The sequence below is a fragment of the Canis lupus genome, chromosome 26 (genome assembly GCF_011100685.1).
Source record: "Canis lupus familiaris isolate Mischka breed German Shepherd chromosome 26, alternate assembly UU_Cfam_GSD_1.0, whole genome shotgun sequence".
Lineage (NCBI taxonomy): Eukaryota > Metazoa > Chordata > Mammalia > Carnivora > Canidae > Canis > Canis lupus.
The window spans coordinates 9,086,699-9,109,877 of NC_049247.1; the positions used below are offsets into that span (position 1 = coordinate 9,086,699).

General features: G+C 46.0%; 1 protein-coding gene across 15 annotated transcripts in view; it reads left to right on the forward strand.

Moving 5' to 3' along the window:
* Nucleotides 1-23,179, forward strand: part of CUX2 (cut like homeobox 2) — a 285,094-nt gene that overhangs the window by 143,218 nt on the left and 118,697 nt on the right. For 2 of the 15 annotated variants that reach the window (XM_038575078.1, XM_038575077.1), the window contains exons 2-3: nucleotides 6,061-6,304; nucleotides 6,404-6,746. The exons of 12 other annotated variants lie outside the window; for them this stretch is intronic. The gene's annotated coding sequence lies outside the window, so the exon portion shown is untranslated. Of the gene's footprint in view, nucleotides 1-6,060; nucleotides 6,305-6,403; nucleotides 6,747-16,739; nucleotides 16,856-23,179 lie in introns of those variants that run through there. One more of the 15 variants, XM_038575082.1, reaches the window with a different exon arrangement.

The following is a 23,179-nucleotide window of genomic DNA, read 5'->3' on the forward strand; positions in this document are numbered from 1 at the left end:
GATCAGTTTGGATCACCCGTCAATCCTTGAAACCTAATTTCTTACCTAAAGAAGTCATATTTTGACACTAACCTTATGAGTTCCTTGAGGACAGGGGTTATGTGTGTCATATCTGCCTCATATAGCCCACCTGCAGCCCACTGGTTGGTTATACAACAAAAACTTTATAACAATTAGCAGGTTGTGGGGACACCTGGATGGCTCAGTTGGTAAAGATCCGATTCTTTATTTTGGCTCGGGTCATGATCTCAGGGTTGTGAGATCGAGCTACACGTCAGACTCCATGCTCAGTGGGGAGTCTGCTTGAGATTCTCTACCCCCATCCCCCACGCTCAAGTTTGATCTCATTCTCTCTCCCTCTCAAATGAATCAGTCTTTTAAAAAAGTAATCAGCAGGTTATGAACATTTGACAGTCTACTAGCTAATGCCCTATCTGTTACCTCATTTGATTTTCCATGTACCCTGAGCAAAAGGTGGAATTCAACCCATTTTGTAAATGGGGCAAATTGAGGTTTACAAAGGGCAGGCGATGCTCCCTGGCTCATCCAGCTGGACTGAAAGAGAGGCAAGATTTTCACCCAGGTCCAGAATGCCCTCTGGCAAGCAGATAAAAGTTGCTGTGACACTTCCACCCACAGTGATCAAATTTCCCTCAGTAGTATCCAGGGTTTTACCCAAGATGACAGGTCAGTCCACCAGAAACCTTAAGAAGATATAGAAGAAATTGTCAGGGTTTTTTTTTTTTTTTTTAAATAAAAAATGGTCAAATATCAGCAGTTTCATAAGGTTCAACGTAAAACAAAGCATGCAGGGGAAATGTTGCATTTCTAGAAAATTCTGCAGCAGCATGTGGAATAGGAGTTGCAACATAGTCTAAATTGTCTCTGAGAGCAGCTTCCCACATACACACGGAAACTGATGAGGGGGCCGTACAGGGATGCAGCATCTTAGAATCAGTCTATAATGCAATCAATTTTGTATATCCCTGGTGAAACAGCAACATTTATTTAACGTCTTTTATAGAGCAGCTGAGTTTTATCACAAATCACATTCCATTTCTATTCAGCTGGGACTCCTTGAAGGCTAAAATGCACTTACTTTTCTCGGAGGAAATTTACCAATTCCTCAATAAAGACCCATTTGCCTCTGTATGTAAAATTGACACATTTATTGAATATTAAACATTTAAGGTTTTCCTCCCCGGCTCCCCCACCCCCACACTCATGCACAGCTTTTCCCACTTTTCTGCAGAGCTTCCCAGTCATTAGGGAGACTTCCTCAAAGTGGCAAGAAATGTGTATTTTCGTGCAGAAGCAGCCGACATTTAAATTTGGGTCATTCTTATCAGTGGGAAATGATCAAGTAATGTCATAAATGTATCGAGTGAAATCCAGTGCCTCAGATTGGCCTCTTTGAGCCCCGTGCTTTTCCCCTCTTTGTGACTGGCTTAGTAGTCTTGGTCACACGGCAAAACCGTGTTGAGTTCGCGACAAAAGTTTTTTGTCCACACTTGTAACATTTGCAGAAGGCAGGGGCAGCCTCCCTGACCATAAATTGTGCTAATTAGCATGACGCCCTATTAATAAAGCGAGTCTTCTTTCATCCATGTTCCTGAATGGTCAGGGACATCAATTAAAGTGTGCACTTGGGACAATGTCTTTTCACTGCTGGTTGCAGTATTTTTGTTTAAAAAAAATAAGCAGGGGGTTGGGCCATTTAGGGAACTTGTTTTTGTGTCCTTAACATGGGAGAGGGCTGAACTGTTGAACTTAGGTCTCAAATGTTGGGTCCAGAGTTTCTGACTGATGCTAAATCAAGGCAGTGGCAGGTTGGGTGGGTGCTTGGCCCTGGGGTAGTCACTGCGCTTTCAGAGTGCAAAGACAGTTGTTGCATTTGAGGAATCTTCCTAATGAGTTTTGAAACCAGACAGGCACAGGTTTTGAACCCTAACTCCCCCTCTTACTGAGCTCACAAAGCTCAGACGGGTGATTTACCTCTTCGGGCCTCCGTCAGGGTTAAATGAGATCATCGATGAAAGGTTCTTGAAAGGAACCTCAAACTTCATTGCTGTTCTCCTGGGAACTTTATCCAGTGTCAGGTTTGAATGGAAAAAGAAAGGTCATTTCATCCAGCTTTCTCTTCCAGGTTTGATTTCCCTTCCATACAGCCCAAGAGTTGACCACTTTATGCTGGGAAACCTTTGAGGACCGGAAACTCAATCATTTATCAGGGCTGTCTTCCTATTGGTGACCTGAAACCTGTTTATTGTCACTTCCTCTGCCCACACAGATCGAGCTCCTCTCCTTTTTTTCAAATATGCAAAGATAACCTCCTTCTCTGAGTCTTCTTTACTCCAGGGCAGGTGTCTTCCCAGCTCCTTGTAGATCTGGGTTTTTCAGCCCCACACACTACTGACATTTTGGACCAGATAATTCTTTGTTATGGGAGCTGTTCTGTGCATTGTCCAATGGTTAGCAATATCTCTGGCCTTTACCCACTAGATGCCAGCAGTACTGCCGAATTGTGACAATTTAAAAGTATCTCTAGATCTTGCCAGATGTGCCTAAGAGGGCAAATCCCCCCCCCACCCGAGTTGAGAACCATTGTTCTAGAGTTTCTGGTTCTCCCCATCCTGGAGCCCTTTAGCCAGACATGACACCTCACCTGGGAGGCTTTCACATCCTTATGTTTCTTTCTCCTCTGGCATGTCCATATTCCTGTGGCTTATGCCTCTGAAATGTTTTTGGTGCCTGCTGGGAGCAGAGCCCACTTTTACCTGGCACAAGCTGAATCTGACAAGATCCTGAAAACCCAAAAGCAAACATCAGGAGAAACCAAAATAAAATCACCCCCCCCCCCCCAATTTTTTTTTCTGCAGCTGTCTCTGCAAAAGGCAGATACCACCAGGACTGGAAGGTGGCTGGGCCTTCCTTGTTGGAATCTCCATTTTGAGAACAGGAACGATGATGTCTGAGTTTATCCTAAAAGCTTTCATCTGAACAGGCAAAGCTAACTTTTCAGAGCAGGAGGTCAGTGATAGTTTCTGAGTACAGCTGGCTCCAGATCTGGGTTAGGGCTCTTGCTTTGTCACTAACTGACTACACCCCTCTGAACCTCAGTTTCTCATCTGTGTAATGGGGATAAAAACAGCACTGTCTTAAAGTGTTGTTGCCAATTCAAAGAAGTGACCCCTGTGTGAAGTGTCCAGCATATAGTAACCAGCCAATAAATTAGAGCTTCTATTTTGTGTTATTATTACTGTTTGCAAATAAGAAACACACATCGAAGGAATGAATAATTCACTTAGGGTCAACCAGGAAGCCAATGTGAAAACACTGGATTGAGCATCTTTTTTTTTTTTTTCCTAAAGATTTTATCTATTTATTCAGGAAAGACACACACAAAAAGAGAGAGAGGCAGAGACACAGGCAGAGGTAGAAGCAGGCTCCATGCAGGGAGCCTGATGTGGGCTCGATCCCGGGTCTCCAGGATCAGGCCCTGAGTTGAAGGTGGCACTAAACCGCTGAGCCACCGGGGCTGCCCAGATTGAGCATCTTTTTTTCCAAAAACTCCAGGGTTTTTTGAAAAGGTCTATCTGTGCATACGAGGAGATTCGAAAATGATCCATTTTATGTGATTCTCACCCCATTAACAGCCTGCAGTTTTGCCAGAATATCCTCTTTTCACTTTCATTTTAAAAACTAGCCAGGGTAATAAATCTTGCCCCGAAATCTCAGCAGCACATCTTGGCTGGAATATATGATAAATCTAATATACTGTGGCCTCTCTGTATGAGATACCCCTTCACAGATCTGTATTTTTGGCAGACAGCCCCATGGTATGGCTGGATTATAATTTGCTCTTGGTTTGACAAGTCTGGTCCTCTGACTGGGTCATCTTTGTTTCACAACTTTCCTGGCTCTGTTGTGGACACAGGATCCTGTCCCCTCTCCTTAACCTTTTTCTTTTTCTTTCTTCTTCCTTTTTCTTTTCTTTTCTTTTCTTTTCTTTTCTTTTCTTTCTTTCTTTCTTTCTTTCTTTCTTTCTTTTTCTTTCTTTCTCTTTCTCTTTCTTTTCTTTCTTTCTTTCTTTCTTTCTTTCTTTCTTTCTTTCTTTCTTTCTTTCTTCTTTCTTTCTTTCTTTCCTTTCTTCTTTCTCTCTTTTCTACAAAACTACAGATTTAGCTACCCCTCTCCCCACAGGGAACATGGCTTAGTACTGGGTCTGAATTTGAAGAGTACACATCTGAGAAGGGGGAGGGCCACTGGAAACTCAACATGTTCCTGGATTCTTTTCATGGGCACCCTATGCTTCTGCCACATGTGAACCCATTGCCTTGGGAGACACTGAAAGGGCAGGGGTCCCCACATTGATCATTTAACAAATATTTCTTAAGCACCTACTGTGTGGCTGAGTATACAGAGGTGAACAACATCAGGTTCAGTGGAAGAGACAGATATTTATGATATGGTCGCTTGTAACAACGTTGAATTATTTATGCCTGTGCTGAGGGTTCTGATTAGAAAATGCAGGAGCTGTGGAGCCCCAGGGGAACATTCCTGAAGAAGTGGCATCTTGGAGCTCACTGGAAAATGGTAGGCATTTACCAGGCTCAAGGAAGAGCCCAGGCTCTGAGTCAGGCAAAGACACAAGGAGGTCGGTGTTCAGCACAAAGCCAGGGAAGACTAAGAGGGAGGCCAGGCAAAGCCCTTGAGGATGCTTCTCCAGATACCTCGTAATAGTGGAACCGGAGAGTCTCACGCAGGCCTGTGAACTCCTGAACTTCCTGTCAAGGCCCCCAGGAGGCCAGGAAACAGCCCCCAAAGACTTCAAGGGCTGTAGAATGTGTTCCTGTCCTAACTCCACCCCTACTGACCTGCTTAAGTCACTTTCTCTTTCTGAGCCTCAGTTTCCTCACCTGTAAAATGGTGGTAATAGCAATAACCACCCCCTCCCCAGGAGGGGTGTTACAAAGGTAAATCAAGAGAAGGCATATAAGGTGTACAGGTCAGGCAGCGGTTTCTGGCACTCAGTAAGTGTTGATTAATTATGCTTACTAGCCTTGTGACCTGGGAAAACTGAGTTTATCTCTTTGATCCCTCAGTTTGCTAATCTGCAAAATGGGGATAATAATTATACAACTGGAGAACAGTGGCTGGCACAGAGTTTGGGCTGATAGCATTGCCTTTGACTGTTACCACTGTTACTAGTATTGTTACTACTCTGTTTCTTATAGCTGCACATATCATGTGGTTGATCTTCAGGGGGCCCATGGTTTTTATCCTGGTTCTAAATCCCACCACATTAGACATGCCTCCCCAGCTATTCCCCTCCACCATGTATGCTCCACCTTCTAGACCCTCTCATGTGCCCCACTGCCTTCACACAAAATTCCAGCCTCACAGCCTGCCACCCACTGGCCATGACCCTCTGAGTCAATGTTCTCCTTCCCCTGGGACATTGAGCTCATCCAAATGAAGGAGATCCTGAGGGAGCCGCATGATCACTCCCTGAGCCAGGGCCTTTTCTGCACCACAGCAGACCCCAGAGGTGGGTATCATTGGCTCCACTTGGCAGATGGGGAAGCTGAGACACAGAATTGAACCGCCATGTCCTCGATCTTTCAGGTACTCGCAGGCTGCTCACCATTGCAGAAGCATACACTCCCCCTCCTTTCCCCTCTTCTGCTTTCACGGAGGCCAAAATGCAATCTTCCACTACATCGCTTCTCCAGCTCTTGACAGGAACAGATCTTTTTAAAGGGAGAGAAACAAATCTTGTGGTCCCTTGAGAATTGATTCTCTCATCCCTGGAGTCTGCAGACCTCTGCCAAAGAAGCCTTGACATGTGACATTCAGATCTTGGGCTATAAAATGATCTTTCAGCTGCCAGCTATTTCTGCAAAAGAGAATTTGGGCTGTCACAACAGGCCAAGTAATAATTTCTTTGGATTAGTGTCAACATGGAAGAGCGAAAGGAATGGTCCAAGGGACCCCCAGTTTGGAAAATGCTGCCTTTGGCTGGCATATTCCAGAACTTTCTCTATCCCTGTCTTGCAGGACCCAGAACAAAGGTCTGATGGGATTGAGGCCTCTCACACCTCTCCTTTCCTGGACCTCTCAGCCCCTGCATACCTCAGTCCTGGGGAAAACTGAGTCTTCAACCAGCCTTCCTAGATCCTGGGGCTGCTTCAACTCCTTGAAGTGAGAAGGCCAGTGGGCGAGGCTCCTCCATGTTATTGAGGAAAGAAATACGGCCTAGAACCCTTTCTGTAAAAGTAACCTCCCGGCTCCTCCTTTATGGGTGAGGCAAAGTGCTTAAAATGCTTAGGGGGAATAAACAGCTTTTAATGAAGTTACATTGCCACATAATGGGCATCATAAAATTGCCTTCATACTGCAGGGTCCCAGGATGGCATTTATTATCGACTGTGCCGGAACAGCCTTTGCAGAGCTCCGATAGCTGCAGAGAGAAGACTGCAAAAGTCTCCTTAAATTACCTGATTGAAATAACCGGCGGAATATTCCATGGGGCCGCCGTGTGCCAGGGAAGCCGCCTTTGGGGTGGTCTGTCAGAGGCGGTTTGCGCATTCTGAAGAACACAGGAGTTTCATTGCAGCAAAACAGATGTTCATCTTGTTTCTCCATCGGCTGTTTGATGAGAAATTTATTGCTCTTCCGCTGGGCAGGAGCCCCTCTCGGCTGTGGAGTCTATTAGGCAAGCCAGCAGCTGGCGGGAAGCCAAGGTGAGGCTGTTTTGATGAAACCCATGAAAAGCCTTGGCTTGGAGGCGCCGGTAATAATGCACTGGCTAGACTCTCCTGATTGGGCCATTGATTGGCCTGATTTGATTTATTGATCAATACCCTCAAATTTGGCGTCTGAGAAGCTGCACTAATCTTTAACTGTTGTGAACATCTCTACCTGCTGGAGAATTAGACCCTGATAAGGAATGTATGAAAGGAATCGGGGCTTATCTTAATCACACACCGGGCCCCAGCACTGCCCGCGCCGGCGAGGGCCCCAGTGCACCGCGCCCCATCGCCAGGCAGGCTGGCGCAGATCTATAAATTGATGGAATTCAAAGCCTCCAGCATCGATTACCGTTATAACAAACAGTGGTGCACAGAATGTCTGATTATTTTTAGACAAAGATTCTGTTCTCTCAGCAGCAATTTTGCTGAGGCTGTCACTGTGTCAGATGTCTACTGTTGATTGCAATTAGATGCAATACAAAAAAAAATTAAACTATCTGTATCCTTAGTCTTATTTCCAGTTATTAAATCTCTCTCTTTGTTTGCCATTTCCTCATGATATCTACAGCTGGATGAAATATTTGGTTGGCAGGAGAAATCCTTGTAATTCAGCGGGGGTGCAGTGGCCCACTGGCTCATTGGATTATCTCTGATGGGGCGTGCATAATCTCGGGGGGGGGAGTTAGATTCGTGGGGGGTTACATCTGTTTAAAAGTGTACAGTGTGAAGGCTTGATGCAAAAAGTGTTTCAGGGCAGGGTGGGGTATAAAAAGCAATCTCCAAAGCCCTCCAGAATGCCGATGTTTTTAGTTCTCCTGTTTCTGTTCACATGGGGCAGGATCTAAGCAGGGGATGCATCCCCTTCAATGAGAAGGGGAAGGTTATCCAAGCAACCGAGCTCAAAGGTTGGCACCACTTGAAATAATTAATTCCTCCTAACAGAGACCGTACTTGGGACCCCTTCCTCACTCAATCATACCCGAAGGCGGGCTCCAGATAATTGTGGGTGTGAACAAATTAGGCATTCCCTTTTACATGTGGCCCAGCGGCCAGCAGCCTTGTGTTGGGCAGGAGCATCCATCATCTTGGCGCTCTCCAGTTGATCTCTCATCTCAGAGCCATTAGTCCCAGCGTCCTCGATGGTGGAACAACTATAAACCTGAGACCGCCATGGGGTGACCAAGACTGACGATTTGTTACATGATGGGATGGGGAAAAAGGCACAAGTGACAGTGCCAAGGCCTCTCAGTTCCCAGGAGTGAACTCTGCCTGGAATTGGCAAGTGCCGGCTAATTTTAGAAAGTTCACAGTGGAGGATGGAGGAGGAGGAGGTGGCAGTTTGGGCTGTGGGGTCAGCCGAGGAATTCCTGCAGGAATTGGAAGGCTGACCTTGATCTCCATGGCAAAAGTGAGCAAGGGAAAGGCCCTGAACCTTCCCAGAAGCAGATGTTCAAATGCCTCTTTGAGAATGCTCAGGGGAGCTGGTGAAGGTAACTCTAAGCTCCCCAACTGCAGGAAAAGGGACAATCTTGTTCAGTAGTAACCATAATGACACCTGCCCTTTGTTTACCACCAACTGACTGAGATCCTGTGCCAAGGACTTGCAGATGCACCTTCTTTCTTCAAGTTGTCCAGTTCCTTTAGGAAGTTGGTAATAATTACACTTGTTGATAGATGCAGAAACTGAGGTTCACAGGCATTGAGTGGCTTGCCCAAGATTGCACAGCTAAGAAATGGTGAGGCTGAAAGTCAAGTTCAGGTTGGCTTCTGGAGTCTAGGCTCTCAGTCCCGGTGGAAAACGTCAATAAATAGCTAATGAATGAATGAATAAATGAATGATGCATGTACCTCCAGTGGGGACTCAGTTGGGCTCCTGGATAGCTGGGGATGGCAGACCATATTTCTGGGGGAAAAAAGCAACCAGAAATACAGAAATTTCAATGACCTCCATGAGCAGGTGTGGTGTTTGGCCTCCAGGACTCCTGGGAACAGCTTCTACTTTATCCTCATGGGCACAGAGCTATGCCCAAGCTCCAGTCCATTCAGTTAAAGGAATAGGTTTGAGGTCATCAGGAAGTTCCCATGCCAAGAAATCTCAGAGTTGAGAGGTCAGCAATAGGAAGGAACAATAATGGGCTCTCAGGAGACAGGGATAGCTCATTGGTCACCTGGCTGGGAGCCAGATAGCCTCTGACAGGGATATCACAGTGGTTAAGAGCTTGAACTTTGAAGTCAGGTAGACCTTGGTTCAAAGCTTCATCACATTCTCGGCTCTGTGTGACCTTGGGCAAGCAGTTGAACCTTTCTGGGCTTCACTTTCCCAATATGCAAACAGGGCTGATAATACAACCTCCCCGTCACGGTGACTGTGAGGATGAAGTTAGGTGATCCATGTCAGCCCCGACACTGTGCCTGGCACGTGCTGTTTGGTGGTGATGATCACTAGTCTAGGACATTCAGGAATACCCAGCACGGACATTTGTGAGTAACAAGCTCATTTGGCTCAGTAAGAATTCCAGGCCAGGGATAGAGGTGTCAAGTAGCTTCTGTGCAATCACAGAGCAAATCCCTGGCACATTCGACATCTTCCTTGTCACCCTCTTCTGGACACACTCCCAATGTGCATGTCTTCTTCATTTTCCCTGTCACATCCCTGCTGTCCTGACCCTATGATAAAAGTGTGGCTAGTCATCTCAGCATAGCTATAGGGAGAGGCAATCCCTCATGTGGTAGGTGGGAGGACAATCAATGCAGTCCCTTCAGAGGGCAAGCTAGCAGTCTTGATCACATTCACAAATATGCCTGCCCTGTGACCTGGCCCTCCTCTATGTAAGAACTTACCCTCTGACACACCTTCACGGGGGCACCGAGATGACTATCTCAATACGTTATTGCTGTACAACAGGGGCAGAGCCCAGAAATAACCTAAGTGTCCATGAGTGAGGGACTGGCTGCATAAAGTAAGATAACTCCCCAGGGAAGAGTACTCTGTGGCTGTAAAAAGGAAGACAGATGCTACTTATGTACTGATGAAAGGAGCAGGCAAGATGAGTTCCACACGTTGTGGACATGGCATGTAGCATGTTTGTATCTGAGTAAACCAAAGAGAGGAAGCCGTTGCTTCCTTATGCTTGAATATGAATACAATATATTTGAAAGGACACAGAATAATGGTGGGCTTCTCTGGAGGTAGAAGACTGTTGAATGTTAAGCCTGGCTGTGCTTTCACAGTTTATATCATATGCATGTATTACTTCAGCGGGGTAAAATTTTACTACTTAAAGAAACTAGTATGATGGAAAAACCAGGATTCTTAGACTTAGGAGAAAATATTGGCCCGAAAAAAGCAGTAGAAACTCTCTAGGCCTCAGTTTTCTCGTCTGTAAAATGGTGACATTACGGGGTGTAGGTGACAGGTGTGATTGTGCGTGTGAACTGCTAACCTGGTCTGTGCCATCGGCGGTTATTCGTGGGTATTGTTACCAGCCTCAAGGCTGAACAGAGGCTCTGTTTATGACAATGCTGGGCCTGGAGCCCTCTGTGGCAGAACCAGCCCTGGCCTCCAGGACAGGGTGCTGAGGAGGAAGGGGGCTTCCTGAGCCCCTCAGGGAACCCCCCACCCCCACCCCACATATACACACAATACTGAGCGAAGCCTGGATCCCTCTCCAGAGGCCCAGCTTGTGGTGCTCACAGGGCCTGAAATGAGGCCTCGTTACCCGCTCAGCCCAGATGAGGGACAGGGTGGGTGCTTGACCAGTCACTGCCCGCCTGGCTGCTGCCTGCCATGAAGGGGCAGTTGGGCCGTGGTTTCTCTCTCCCCCTGTGACCCTCATGAGCTCTCCCTATATCTCTTTTTCTCCCTTTCTTTCTCAATCTCTGTCTCCCTCCACCCCCATCTCTCTTGTGCCCCCTTCTCTCTCCCTCTGAATTTCTTTTTCACTCCCACTGCCCCAGGGCGGGAGCTTCCCCTCCTCTCCTTCCTTTTCTCAGTCTTTCTCTGTCTTTTCTCTCTCATCCTCTCTTCTCTTTCCCCTGCTACATCTGCTGAGGGTAGCTGTGGTTGTCACCATGAAGGACCGAGGCAGGTAACACTTAAGGGGACTGTCTACATTCACTGGGCTGAGTGCTGGGGATAAAAGGGAAGGTGAAAGATCCAGGTCCTGCCTTCAGTGGATGGACATTCCAGTTGGGGACCTAGATGCAAATACAAGGGGAGGACAAGGTGCTGTTGTCTGAAAGAGGTTTCAGCAAGCCCAAGCAGTGGCAGGGCTTCCCAGAAGCAGTGACACTTAAGCTGAGACCCAGAGCATGAATTAGTGAGGCAGAGAATGGGGAAGGAAGCATTCCAGACAGAGGGAAGGGCCTGTGCAAAGTGAACTGAGCATATTCTAGCCATACCCACACATGGTCACTCAGAGACAGAGGGCAGCTCCACGGAGTGAGCCCCATGGCTGTGCAGAGTAAGAGTGGGGGATGGAATCTTGAGCCAGAGTCTCTGGATTTGTCTCCCAGCTCCAGTTTCTGCCAGCTGTGTGACCTTGAGCACCCTTGCCTTCTACTCTATAAAGTGGAGATGGTACTCGCGTATACTTGAGAGGGTCACTGAAGCTATACATGCATTAATATGCACAAGTGCTAGGAACACACCAGGCACAGAGCCTCAGCTACCCAGGTATTCATGTGTGTTATACTTTTGATAACATTATCTGTGCTTCCTGCTCCATGGTACCCATGGCTAAAAATCTATATTAGGCAACGGCCAGCAGGATTCTCTGAAACCTATACCAGGACCAGCACCTTTGCACATGCTGTTCCCTCTCAGTGAAAGGCTCTTTCCCCCAGACAGCTCAGGTCAGTGGTGCCCAGAGTTGGCTCTGTCTGAGACTCGCTGGGTGGTTCATCTAAGGCATCAGTCAGCAAGTCTTCTACATAAAGTCTGTACACACTGGGCCCTGGCTGGAAATGTCTTCCATAGCCCCCTCTTCAAGTGACTGAGGATTGGCCTGCTTCTTCACCACCAGCCTCTGCTGCAAACATACATCCTGTAGGCGGGGGTAACAGTGGCAAGAGTAATAAGACTTTTTGTAAGTCACACCCCTTGCTGAGGCTTCTTTGGCTGAGACTGCAAAATGGGTAGAGTCACACCCACCTAGCAGGTGCCTTGTCTCCTGGAAGCCTTCCTGCTGGCTACAGCCATAGGCCTGTCTGAGGGCTTTGGCCACATACTTCCCTGGTGCCCAAACTTCTGACCACAATGCCGCTGATCTTTGCATCTGTTCAAAGTGGGGTAGAAGGTTGTAGGTAAATGCTTGGGTGCTGGAGCCAGGCTACCTGGGTTTCACATCCCAGTACTGTCACTTACTTGCTGTGTGGTCTTAGGCAAGTGGATTGACCTGTCTTGCTTTAGTTTCCTTGTGTGTGAAATGGGGAGAATAATAACACCTTATAGAGTTGTGAGGATTAAATGAGCTAATGTGGAAAGTGCCTGGAACAGCATCTGGCCCCGAGTAGGCTATCAGTATGTGTTTGGTGGAATGCATGAGCGTTGTTAGGATTTGACAGGGTAACTCAGGTCTCCTCAGGAGGTGCTAGACGGCAATGGTCTAATTCTGTTATTCCTTACTGTTATTTAGCTGAAATGTATCTAATGAGAGAAACTTCTCTTTCTCTGCTCTTTAGTCACCCAGGGGTGCAGTTTGCACAATAAAGGCAAGATGTAAGCTTGATTCTTTCCTTTTATTTACCAGATTCAAAGCAATGACTTGGTTCTCCAGCATCCCCCGAAGTGACCAGGGAAGGCTTTCATTTTGTGTTATTACGAACTCCTAGATTGGAGTTCTCTTTTGATAGATTCGATCTATTGCAATTTCCTTCTTAATGCTGAAATCATCCTACCTCTCACCCATGGGAGCCCCTTCAGATTAGTCCCAGTGGTCTTGACAGCGGCCTGCCGTGAGGGAATTACAGCCCATTTGCACAGCATCCCATGAGGCAGGTGGGCAGGAGAGGCACTGGCATTGTGGCTCTGGGCATACTCAGGTCTGGGTTCAGCCTCCTATTCTGCCCATTCCTGGCACTACAGTGAGCCTTTCTAAGCCTCAGTTTATGCATCTATGAAATGGGGTTAATAACCATGAATGGCATTATGTATGGTAAGCCTTTACCACAGGGCTTTGCACACAGTAAGTGGTCAGTATATAAGACAACCTGTGGGAAAACCTTGCACAGTACAAGGGAAAGTTCAAGAAAGAAATATTCCAGGCAGCCTCGGTGGCACAGTGGTTTAGTGCCGCCTGCAGCCCAGGGCGTGATCCTGGAGACCCTGGATCGAGTCCCACGTCAGGCTCTCTGTATGATGCCTGCTTCTCCCTCTGCCTGTGTCTCTGCCTCTCTCTCTCTCTCTGTCTCTATGAATAAATAAATAAAATCTTTAAAAAAAAAAAAAAGAAATATTCCTTTCTATGTTTTTAATGAAGAGCTTCCGGAGTCTCTTGCATCCTCCTCACCCTCAAAGTTGAGGCAAGATTTCTCAAAGAACATATTAAAAGATCTTACCCATGCCACACTTTCTAATGAAACTTGCTAACCAGAGAAAGAGAACAAATTATTTATAGACATTATTGTCCTACCCTGTAATACAGCTAATCACTCCCAGGCCAGAGCCCTTAGTGGGGCTGGGGCCCCTGAAAGCCATTTCTAGTCCTTCTCTGGAGGCCCAGGTGACCCCCAAGGACCTTCACTGAAACCCCACCCCTTGGCCATATGGCTCCCCCCACCTTCCCACAGCAAAGTTGCCCCTGCCTGGCTCAAGTCGGCTAAGGGCACCAGGTTGCACAGAGCCTGAGGCAGGCACAGCTGCCAGTCACCCCACAACCTAAAAGCCATTGATTAGATATTTTTCCCTGAGTCACTCTGTTTTTAAACTTGGCCTTTCTGTCTCATTTTCTTATGTCCCCCAAGGACATATTTTCAAAACCTTAACAGTAGACCAACCAAACTGTGGCACAGCCGTTAAAATCAATGACAACTGCATGTCAGGAGGTGCTTATGAATGCTTTGTAAATATGTCTTTTGGGCTTGAGCCCACTTCCTGCCTTGTTCCTTCAGCAAGTATTTATTGAGCACCTGCTACATGCATTTTTCTAAAGGGATGTTCTACCTCAGTAAATAGGTTACTAACACAAAGCATCCACAACATCAAAAATAAAGAGCAGGGGCAGCCCAGGTGGCTCAGCGATTTAGCACCGCCTTCGGCTCAGGGTGTGATCCTGGAGTCCCGGGATCGAGTCCCACATCTGGCTCCCTGCATGGAGCCTGCTTCTCACTCTGCCTGTGTCTCTGCCTCTCTTTCTCTCTCTGTGTCTCTCATGAATAAATAAATAAACTCTTAAAAAAAAAAAAAAAAGAAATAAAGAGCAGGTGAGAAATGGTGGGAAGAGGATTTTGGAGTATGCAGGGTGAGCCAGTGGGAGGGAGGGCCAGCTCTTTGCCTTCTGCCCAAGGAGACAGGCATTGTGTGTGCTAGGTGCCATTACAGGCCAGGACACAACATTGAATCAGACAGACACGGACCCTGCCATTGATGTTGAGCAAAGGAAGTAGAGGCATATGAGGAGTGCTATGAAGGAAGCTACCTGGGGCTAAGATCATTTAGTTCTGATGGTCAAGGATGGTCTGAAGGAACAGCTGTAGGAAAATCTAGGGGAAGAGAGGTCCAGGCAAGGACCGGCAACAGCAGTTGCAAAGGCCCTGAGGTAATCAGATGTTTGGCCAATGAAAGTCAGAGTAGCTGGATCATAGAGCAGGAGGCATGAGGACAGAGAGGTGGCAGGGCCCAATCACAATGTGCTCACTGGCCCTGGGCAGAATCTGGGACATCAGCCCCAGAAGCAGTGGGAAATCACTGCAGAATTTTCAGCCTGGGAGTGGTGGGATCTGATTCATGTTTCTGAAAGCACCCTTGAGTGCTGTGGTGGAACTGATTGTTGAGAGGGAGAGGCAACGGGAAGTCCCTGACTGGCTACTATACAGGTCTAGGCAAGCAATGGTTAGGGCTTGGTGACAGTTGACATAGCAAGAGTGGGCAGATTCCAGAGTATTTTGGACAGAAAAAAAAAGCTGGTCCTCTCTCCTCTTGACCACCCCCCCCCCCATCCTCCAGAACAATCATTCAGAGAAGTGTACAAATCATAAGCATATAGCTGGACAAATTGCCACAACTGAACACATTCATGGAACCAGCACTGAGATCAAGAAACAGAACATTCCCAGCCACCAAAAAGCATCTCTTGTACCCCTTCCTGTCATTGCCCCCATATAACCACTATCCTGACTTCTAACTACACAAATTCATTGTGCCAATTTTCATACCTTTTATAAATAGAATCATACACTGTGTGATCTTCTGCATCTGGCTTCTTTTGCTTTACATTTGTAGGATTTATCAATACTGTTGTTTGTCTTTGTACTTCATTGATGCTTATGGCTGTAGTATTCCACTGGGTAAATATATATTTCACATTTATTTATACATTCTATTGTTAATAGGCATTTGGATTGTTTCCAGTTTGGGGCTGTTATGAATAGTGCTTCTATGAATGTTCCAGACCAGCACTTCTCAAACTTTAATGTACTCATGAATCAACTAGTGATCTAGATCTGAGATAAAGACCCCAATGTAGTAGGTCTGGAGGGGTCCTGAGTCTTTGCATTTGTCACAAGTTCTCATTAAAGCCATGCTTCTGGTCCATGACCATACTTCAAATAGCAAGGCTCTATTTTGGTGAACATATTTTTCTGAGGCGTGTACCCAGGAGTGGAATTGCTGGGTCATAGAGTGGCATGTTTAGCTTTAGCAGACCCTGCCAAGTTGTTTGTCCAGATAACAGTTGATACCTCCACCATGTATGAGAGTTCCCACGGCCCCACATTCTCGTTGACATTCAATATTATCTGTCTTTCATTTTAGCCATTCTGGTGTATATGTAGAGGTCTCTCATTGTGGCTTAAATTTGCATTTCCCTGATGACTAATGAGACTGAGCATCTTCTCAAGTGCTCATAGCTGTTAGAATCTCCTCTTTTGGGAGGTGCTAATTCAAGTGTCTTGCCCATTTTTCTATTATGTCATCTCTCTCTTAATGAAGTTTTAGGAAGTTCTGATTCTGGACTCAGTCCTTTATTAGGTAAAATGCACATACCTTTTCCCACTCTGTGGCCTTTCCTTTGCAGTCTTATTTTATCTGTTCTTTTTAATTCAGCAGTTACCACTCAGGACTTGCAGAGAATGGGGACACATTCCCACTTTGTCCAACGTAAGCAAGTTAGGGTCTGCTATGCGTCCTATCAGCTGCCTGCTCATTTACACACTCACACTCCTATCACTGACCTTCCAAAGGGAGGGCCTCTCCCCACATTCATGGTAGATGCTCCTCTACTACCCCCACCGTGCCCCAGCTGTTCAAACCAAGGTCCACTTAACACTTATATTTCTTTGACATCTGATGCCTTCTACCTCTGATGTTTTTTGGCCACTATATTAGTTCAATATATTTTTTTAGCATCCCTAGAATTGCCTGGCACTGTAAGCCAATCATCTGACCATTTGTATCTTCGCAAAGATGCACCTCTGATGGTGGTAGATCTCAGCCCCATAGCCTGGAGGAATCAAGGCAAAACAGAGGCAGTCAGGCTGTGTGTGTCTCCATGTGCATGTCCTCGTGAACCTGATTTAACTCTCGATCTGCTTAAGAGCCTTCAGCCTTGCATGTGCTCTGCCCCTGTCCCCCACAGCCTGGTGCCTGGCGTTTAGTCTGGCATGTGCATGAATCCTGTGGTTGGACCCTACACCCTCCAGGGTTTCTCCCCATGCTACTACTAAGACGCTCCTTACACTCAGTCCTACCAACTTCTCTTGCTGACTGCTCACTGCCTTCACTTCCTGCCCCTGCAGTGCTGTCAGGGAGAGTCTGGTGTCACAGATTTACGAGGAACCCTGCTTCTAGGAACCAAGGGCCTTGTTTCTCCTGCCCCGTAGCACCCCTCAAGAACAAACAGCAGAGAAGCCCGTCCTGCAGTCTCTGAAGCCAGCGTGTGCAGGTTTGAACATTTCCAGTCTTGGGCAAGTGCTGGGCAACTGCTGACTTGTCTGAGCTAGTTTCCCCAGCCATACAGCAGTGGTAAAGGTGGTGCTTAACTAGTGGGGCTGTTGGGGGGGGGGGGGGGGGCAACATGACATAATACATGGAAGCTAAGAAGGTATCCAGTCCACAGTGGACATATGTAGCCACCTTCTGTTCTTTATTGTCCTTTTTATTACTGTGTTGTTATGATGCTCAGGCACGCTCACTGCCATCTCTCTCTTCTCACTTGCTGAAATCTGCTGTGCCTTGCCTCACCTCTGGGCTCTTGGATTTCCCTCCTTCTGCCTGTAAGGAACAACATGTGCTTCCCCTCTTCACCTGGGGAATGTGAAGAATTCACATTCCAGGACCAGCATCACCCCCTCCTTTGGGGCAATCTCGCGACCTTCCAGCACTGGTGCAGGTCCCGAGACAACAAAAGTTTGAGAACTACTGTGTTAAATGAAAAAAATGAATGAGTGAAGACAAAGAATGAGTGAATGAAACAGTGAGTAAGTGAGTGAATGAAGTATGTGGGAAGGAGTTTGGAGCTGGCCTGTCTTTAAGGGATGATGGTTGGGGGCCAGCATCCTAGCACCCTGTGAGAATGGATTGGAGGAAGGGAGGAGGGATGCAGAAGTCCAGGAGAGGAGGAAGGGTATGGGATTCTCCAGGCTGCACATCATTACCTCCAAATACGCTTTGACCCAGCACGGCATCCCTGGCATGGCCAACGACAGACTGTTCCAAAGGTGTTTTCTACAGTGGAACAATTTGGGATAATTAGAACTTTACAAAATGTCTTTAAACACGCTGGTAATGGGTATAAGAAAACACTTGTGAAGTATAATCAGTTATTAGCAGCTGATCAATTATCCTCATGGATAGCTGGGTGGGGGGAGAAGAGAAGCAATAATAAGCCCCTTGATTAACTAATTTGAATATCTTTGGAGAACAAATTCTGAAATTTCTTTCTATTTTCTTCCTGCTATTGTAATGGCCGCACATCTGCTAGAAAAAAAAAAGCAGGATGGAAATAGTAATGAGCGTTTTGCCGTGAACCCACTCCTTGTTTGGGATCCTGGGAGGAAGGAACTGGAGGTGTGGGGGTGGTGAGCCAGCCTGGGGACCTCATGTTGGCTAGAGGACAGAGTTAGTGGTCAGCCCCACCCTGTGGCTTAGCCTCCGCCCCCTACCTCCATAGAATGGTAGGATGGGAGGGAAGCTGGTTCCTGTGGGCAGCGTGCACAAACTGGAGACACCCATCTGAAAAGCTGCATTGATCTTCCTAACCACCTGCTAGGGTCATCTGAGCCCTGAGCAGCCAGGATGGAGTAGACAGTGAAATAAACCCACATTCCACATGCTGCTCTCACCCTTGGGCTCCTCCCCAACTTCTTTGGGCTGATAAAAGGTGTGGGTGATGAATCTGGGCAGTGTTAAGGACCCCCTCATCTCCGGGGGTCTCTGATCTTACAGGACAGAGTGGACATGTCACACCAATGGCCACGTAGCTTGCAATCACCTTTTAGTTAAAGCAAGGCTCTAAGGGATCCCTGGGTGGCTCAGCGGTTTAGCGCCTGCCTTCAGCCCAGTGCATGATCCTGGAGTCCCGGGATCAAGTCCCACGTCAGGCTCCCTGCATGGAGCCTGTTTCTCCTTCTGCCTGTGTCTCTGCCTCTCTCTCTCTCTCTCTTTCTGTGTGTCTCTCATGAATAAATAAATAAAATCTTTAAAAAAATAAAGCAAGGCTCCAGAGCCAGACTCCTGGCCTGAGTCCAGCCCTGACACCTCAGTTGAGCAACCTTGGGTAAACGACTTAACCTTTCTGTGCCTCCATGTACTTCTCTTTAAAAGGGAAATAACAGAGCCTATCTCCCTGGTTTTTTTTTTTTTTTTTTTAGCACAGGGCCAGGGACATCCTAAGCACACTGTGAACATAAGTCATCATTGTTATTATTCTCTCCATCCCATGTAATTAACAGGCTAGACCAGAGTTTGCAAACTGGCAGGCCAAGGTCCAAATCCCCCAGTAAATCTGTTTTGTTTGGCACCAACTGCATTGTTAAGATTTTTTCTGAATTTGTTGCCAAAAATTAAAAATCGGGAGATTTTCAAATTAAAAATCTGGATTCGGGCTCTTCTGCAGATTCAGACTCTCTCACCCTACTGGGCCCACAATTCCATGTGGCACTAGCCAGAGCTGAGTATCACTGGCCACTTTCACAGAGACACTTGTCTCATTTGCCATGCCCTTCCTACCCCTTGATTCCTTAATACCACCTGCCAGGCCCCTGCCTCCCTTGAGTTCTGCTGGGAACTGGTTAGCACATTGGAATGAATGTACATTCAGATGCAAGTTTGACTTAACATTAACAGGATGAAACCCTCAGCACCTAGGTGGTCTTGCCCAAGAGGGAGCAGCAAACTCCAGCCTTGATTGTGCCCTTTGGGATCCCATCTTCCCATGTCCTTCCAACTCCTGAAGACAGTCCTCTACTCTGCCCGGTTCCCCTCCCCACTTCTACCCTCCCTCCTACTTCTCTGTCTACCTGTCTACATTCTACCTGGGGTATTCTGGAGAATAATACACAGGGAAATGCCCACCCTGAGGAGCCAGGCTGAGGCCCAGAGCGCCAGAGAAAACCACATAGCATCCCGTGGCCAGCATCTGCAGCCACTGATCCATGTTCCTCTTACTCAGACAAGACTTTTTTTTATATTTAGTTTGAAGCTGTTCCAAAAAAGCCTCTGAAATCACCTTTAAAATTCCTCCCTCCTCCTCCTGCCCAACAACTTTTTCCCCCCTCTCCTGACTGTTCCATCGCTTAAAAATGGCTTAACCAATTTGGGTTATTTTTAGAAAAATGCCTGGCATGTTGGCTGACAACCTGTATTCTAAGTTTCAACCTGATACAGAAAAGACAGAGTTTATAAACCCCTAGGGAAAAAAAGAAAGAAAGAAATGCACAAAACATTGCTTTAGAATAAAAATCATCTGAAACTGACCCCATGGGTCCTGGCCACCTGGCAAGGTGTCAGGTAACATGAGGGAGGGAAACCAGCCACCTGCTCAAGGTTTCAAGGGCACAGAATGGAATTTGTTCTTCTGAGCTCCCACCAGCATTGCTGAGAGAACTGGATGCCACATCCTTTGGACTGTGAGAGGCAAGAGAGACACGATTTTGAACCCTGGTTGTGCCACACTCTGTGTCCTTGAGCCAGGGTAGTACCTTCTCTGAGCCCTCAGTTTTGCTATCTATGATATGGGGATACTAGTAACCACTTTAGGTAAAATGCTGACCACAGAGCCTGACACCCAGTGACTTGTCCATATCTGTCAGTGTCATGATGGTCCAGTACAAAGATGAAGAGAGGCTCCAAAAAGAAAGCTCCCATGAGTTTTATGATTATAAGTGGCAGCTAAACATAGCTTTCCCTACCTATTTCTGATTTCTTTTGAGTTTTTAAAGACAGCTTTATTGAGATATGGTTTACATACAGTAAAATTCACCTATTGTATATGGCACATTTCAGTGGCTTTTAATACTTGTAGAGTTGTGCAACCATCACCACAATCCAGTTTTAGAACATTTCTATTTCCCCCAAAATGTCTGTGCCCTTACAGTGACTTCTTTTTTTTTTTTCTTTTCTTACAATGACTTCTTGATTCCACTGCTAGCCCCAGGACAAAGAATCTACTCTCTGTGTCTATAGATTTGCCTTTTCTAGCCATTCCATAAAATAGGATCATACAATATGTAGTCTTTTCTATCAGCTTCTTTCACTTCATATTATGTTTCCAATGTTGATCCGTGTTATTACAGGTATGAGTATTTTGTTCTTTTCTATTATTAAATAATATTCCATTGTAGGCCACATTTTGTTTATTCATCATCAGGTGATAGCTGTTCTGTTTCCACTTTTTGGCTATTGTGAGTAGTACTGCCATGAATTTGCATGTACTAGTCTTTATGTGAACATAGATTTTCAATTCTCTTGAGTAGAGGAGTGCAATTACTGGGTCATAAGACTGATTTATATTTAACTTTTTAAAAAACTGCCAAATTGGCTTCCAAAGTGGCTGGACCATGCATTCCCACCAGCACTATTTGGGCATTCCAGTTGCTCCACATCTTCACCAGCATTTAGTTCTGTCTTCTTGAGATTTGAGTATGTATTTTTGGTCCCTGATTTCAGTCAGGTTTTGACCTGAGAATTCTGGGAGCTGTTGCAACTTGAAGAGATGAATGGTAGGCAGGGGGCATGGAATGCATAGGACAAAACCACACATCTTAGATGTTCTAAAGCAACACTGTACAATAGAACTTTCTATGATAATGTAAATATGTATTCTGAACTGTCCAATATGGTAGCCACTAGCACTGGTAGTTATTGAGCCCTTGAAATTTAACTTGTGGAACTGAGGAATTGAATTTGTAATTGTATTTCACCTAAATTACTTTAGATGGGGAATCCCTGGGTGGCTCAGCCGTTTGGCGCCTGCCTTTGGCCCGGGGCGTGATCCTGGAGTCCCGGGATCGAGTCCCGCATCGGGCTCCCTGCATGGAGCCTGCTTCTCCCTCTGCCTGTGTCTCTGCCTCTCTCTTTCTGTGTCTTTCATGAATAAATAGATAAATAAAATCTTAAAAAGAAAAAAAGAAAAAAAAGAAACTGATTTTCTAAAAAAAAAAAATTACTTTAGATGTACTGAATTTAAATCCTCACAAGAAGCAAATGACTACCATATTAGACAGTACAGTTCTGGAAATTCAAGGCCATTGCTCAATATGTCTTAGGTCCTTGATGAATCTCTATGAGGAATGTCTGAGTTCAGCTCTTGTAATCACAGATAGCTGGGATAAGCATGGGCCTCAGGGTTTATAGGTCTGCATCCATCCTGGAATAACATGTCTAGATAGTACTTAGTGCCTCAGAATGGAGAGGAAAGTACTTTCCAGCCCCAGAAGTTGCTCTGGGGATTTTGGTCAAGGTATACTATGGGGTCAGGAAAAGAGCATAGATGGTCCTTAGAACCAGAAGAACCAAGGTTCAAATCCCAGCCCTGTAGCTTTAAACCAAGTCTGTGACCTAACTTAAGTTCCCTCATTTGAAAAATAGGAATGTTAACATCATTTTTGAAGGACTATTATAAGACTCAAAGAATGAATATAAATCCCTTAGCACAGTGTCTATCACTGAGTACATGCAGAAAAAAAATCAGTTTCTGTTATTGTGTTGTCTTTATATTTTTGTTATTCAACCTGGTCCCCAGGCCTATATAAATGTCATGTAAGTCCTGACTTCACGTCCTCATCCATAAAAGCTAAGATGCTACATTGTTAGTACCGCACAGGCAGTGAGTGACCTTGTACCTAGCACAGAGTAGGTGCTCAAGTGCATGTTTCATGAGTGAATGAATGCCATTGGCTTGTAAGTGAGCAGAATGTAAGCAGTATGAGAGTTCCTTGTGTTGAGGAGAAAAAAAATTTTCTTTTACCTTTCAAGACTTCTGGCTGATACAAGAATCAAATTGACATGAGACAGATTAACAGGGAAAAAACAATCAAGGGTTTAATAACTTCTACATGTCCTTTATACATGGGAAAGACCCTAGAATACTGAGTAACTCCCTGAATGGCCAAAGCCATCACCTTAGATACCATTTTCAGCTAAAGACAAAAGATTCAGGGAGGGGAGGATCTGTTATAAGAGGTGATTCAGTAAAGTAGATGAGCTTGTTATACAGATTTCAGTTCCTGCCTTCTCCACTGATAACAGTTTCTAGAGATGGAGAGTTTTCCCCCTCTTTCTGGTACTGAAAGGGAGACACCCTTACAAATAGAGATTTCCCTAATAAGTCTGAATATCTCTTACAAAAGGGTAATTTCTACCCAGTTTTAGAGCTTCTCTTGTGTCTTCAGTTTCTTTAAAATAATCAGCCTAAAATAATTGATAAGCCAAAGAGGCATATCTTGGGATGGCAAAATCTGTTCTCCTGCACCTGAAAGAAAGTTTGGCTAGACAACATACCAGGTTCAGTGCCAGCAGTGGTCTGTTTTGTGTGAGAGCAGAAATGGCTTTCCCATCAACTCAGCAGGAACAAGACTGCAGTGCAGGCTGGTCTGGAATCACCTGAGAGAGCTTGTCTGTCTGCCAGGCCAAACCCACCTTCTACCACCAGCCCCACAAGTTTGTCTGGGGGAACCCACTAGTTCCATCTCATTAATCCTGAATTTTCTCCCCGCCTTGCTTTGCTTTGCCTTTTCCTCCTAATTCTTCTTGCTCTTCCTTTCCTGCC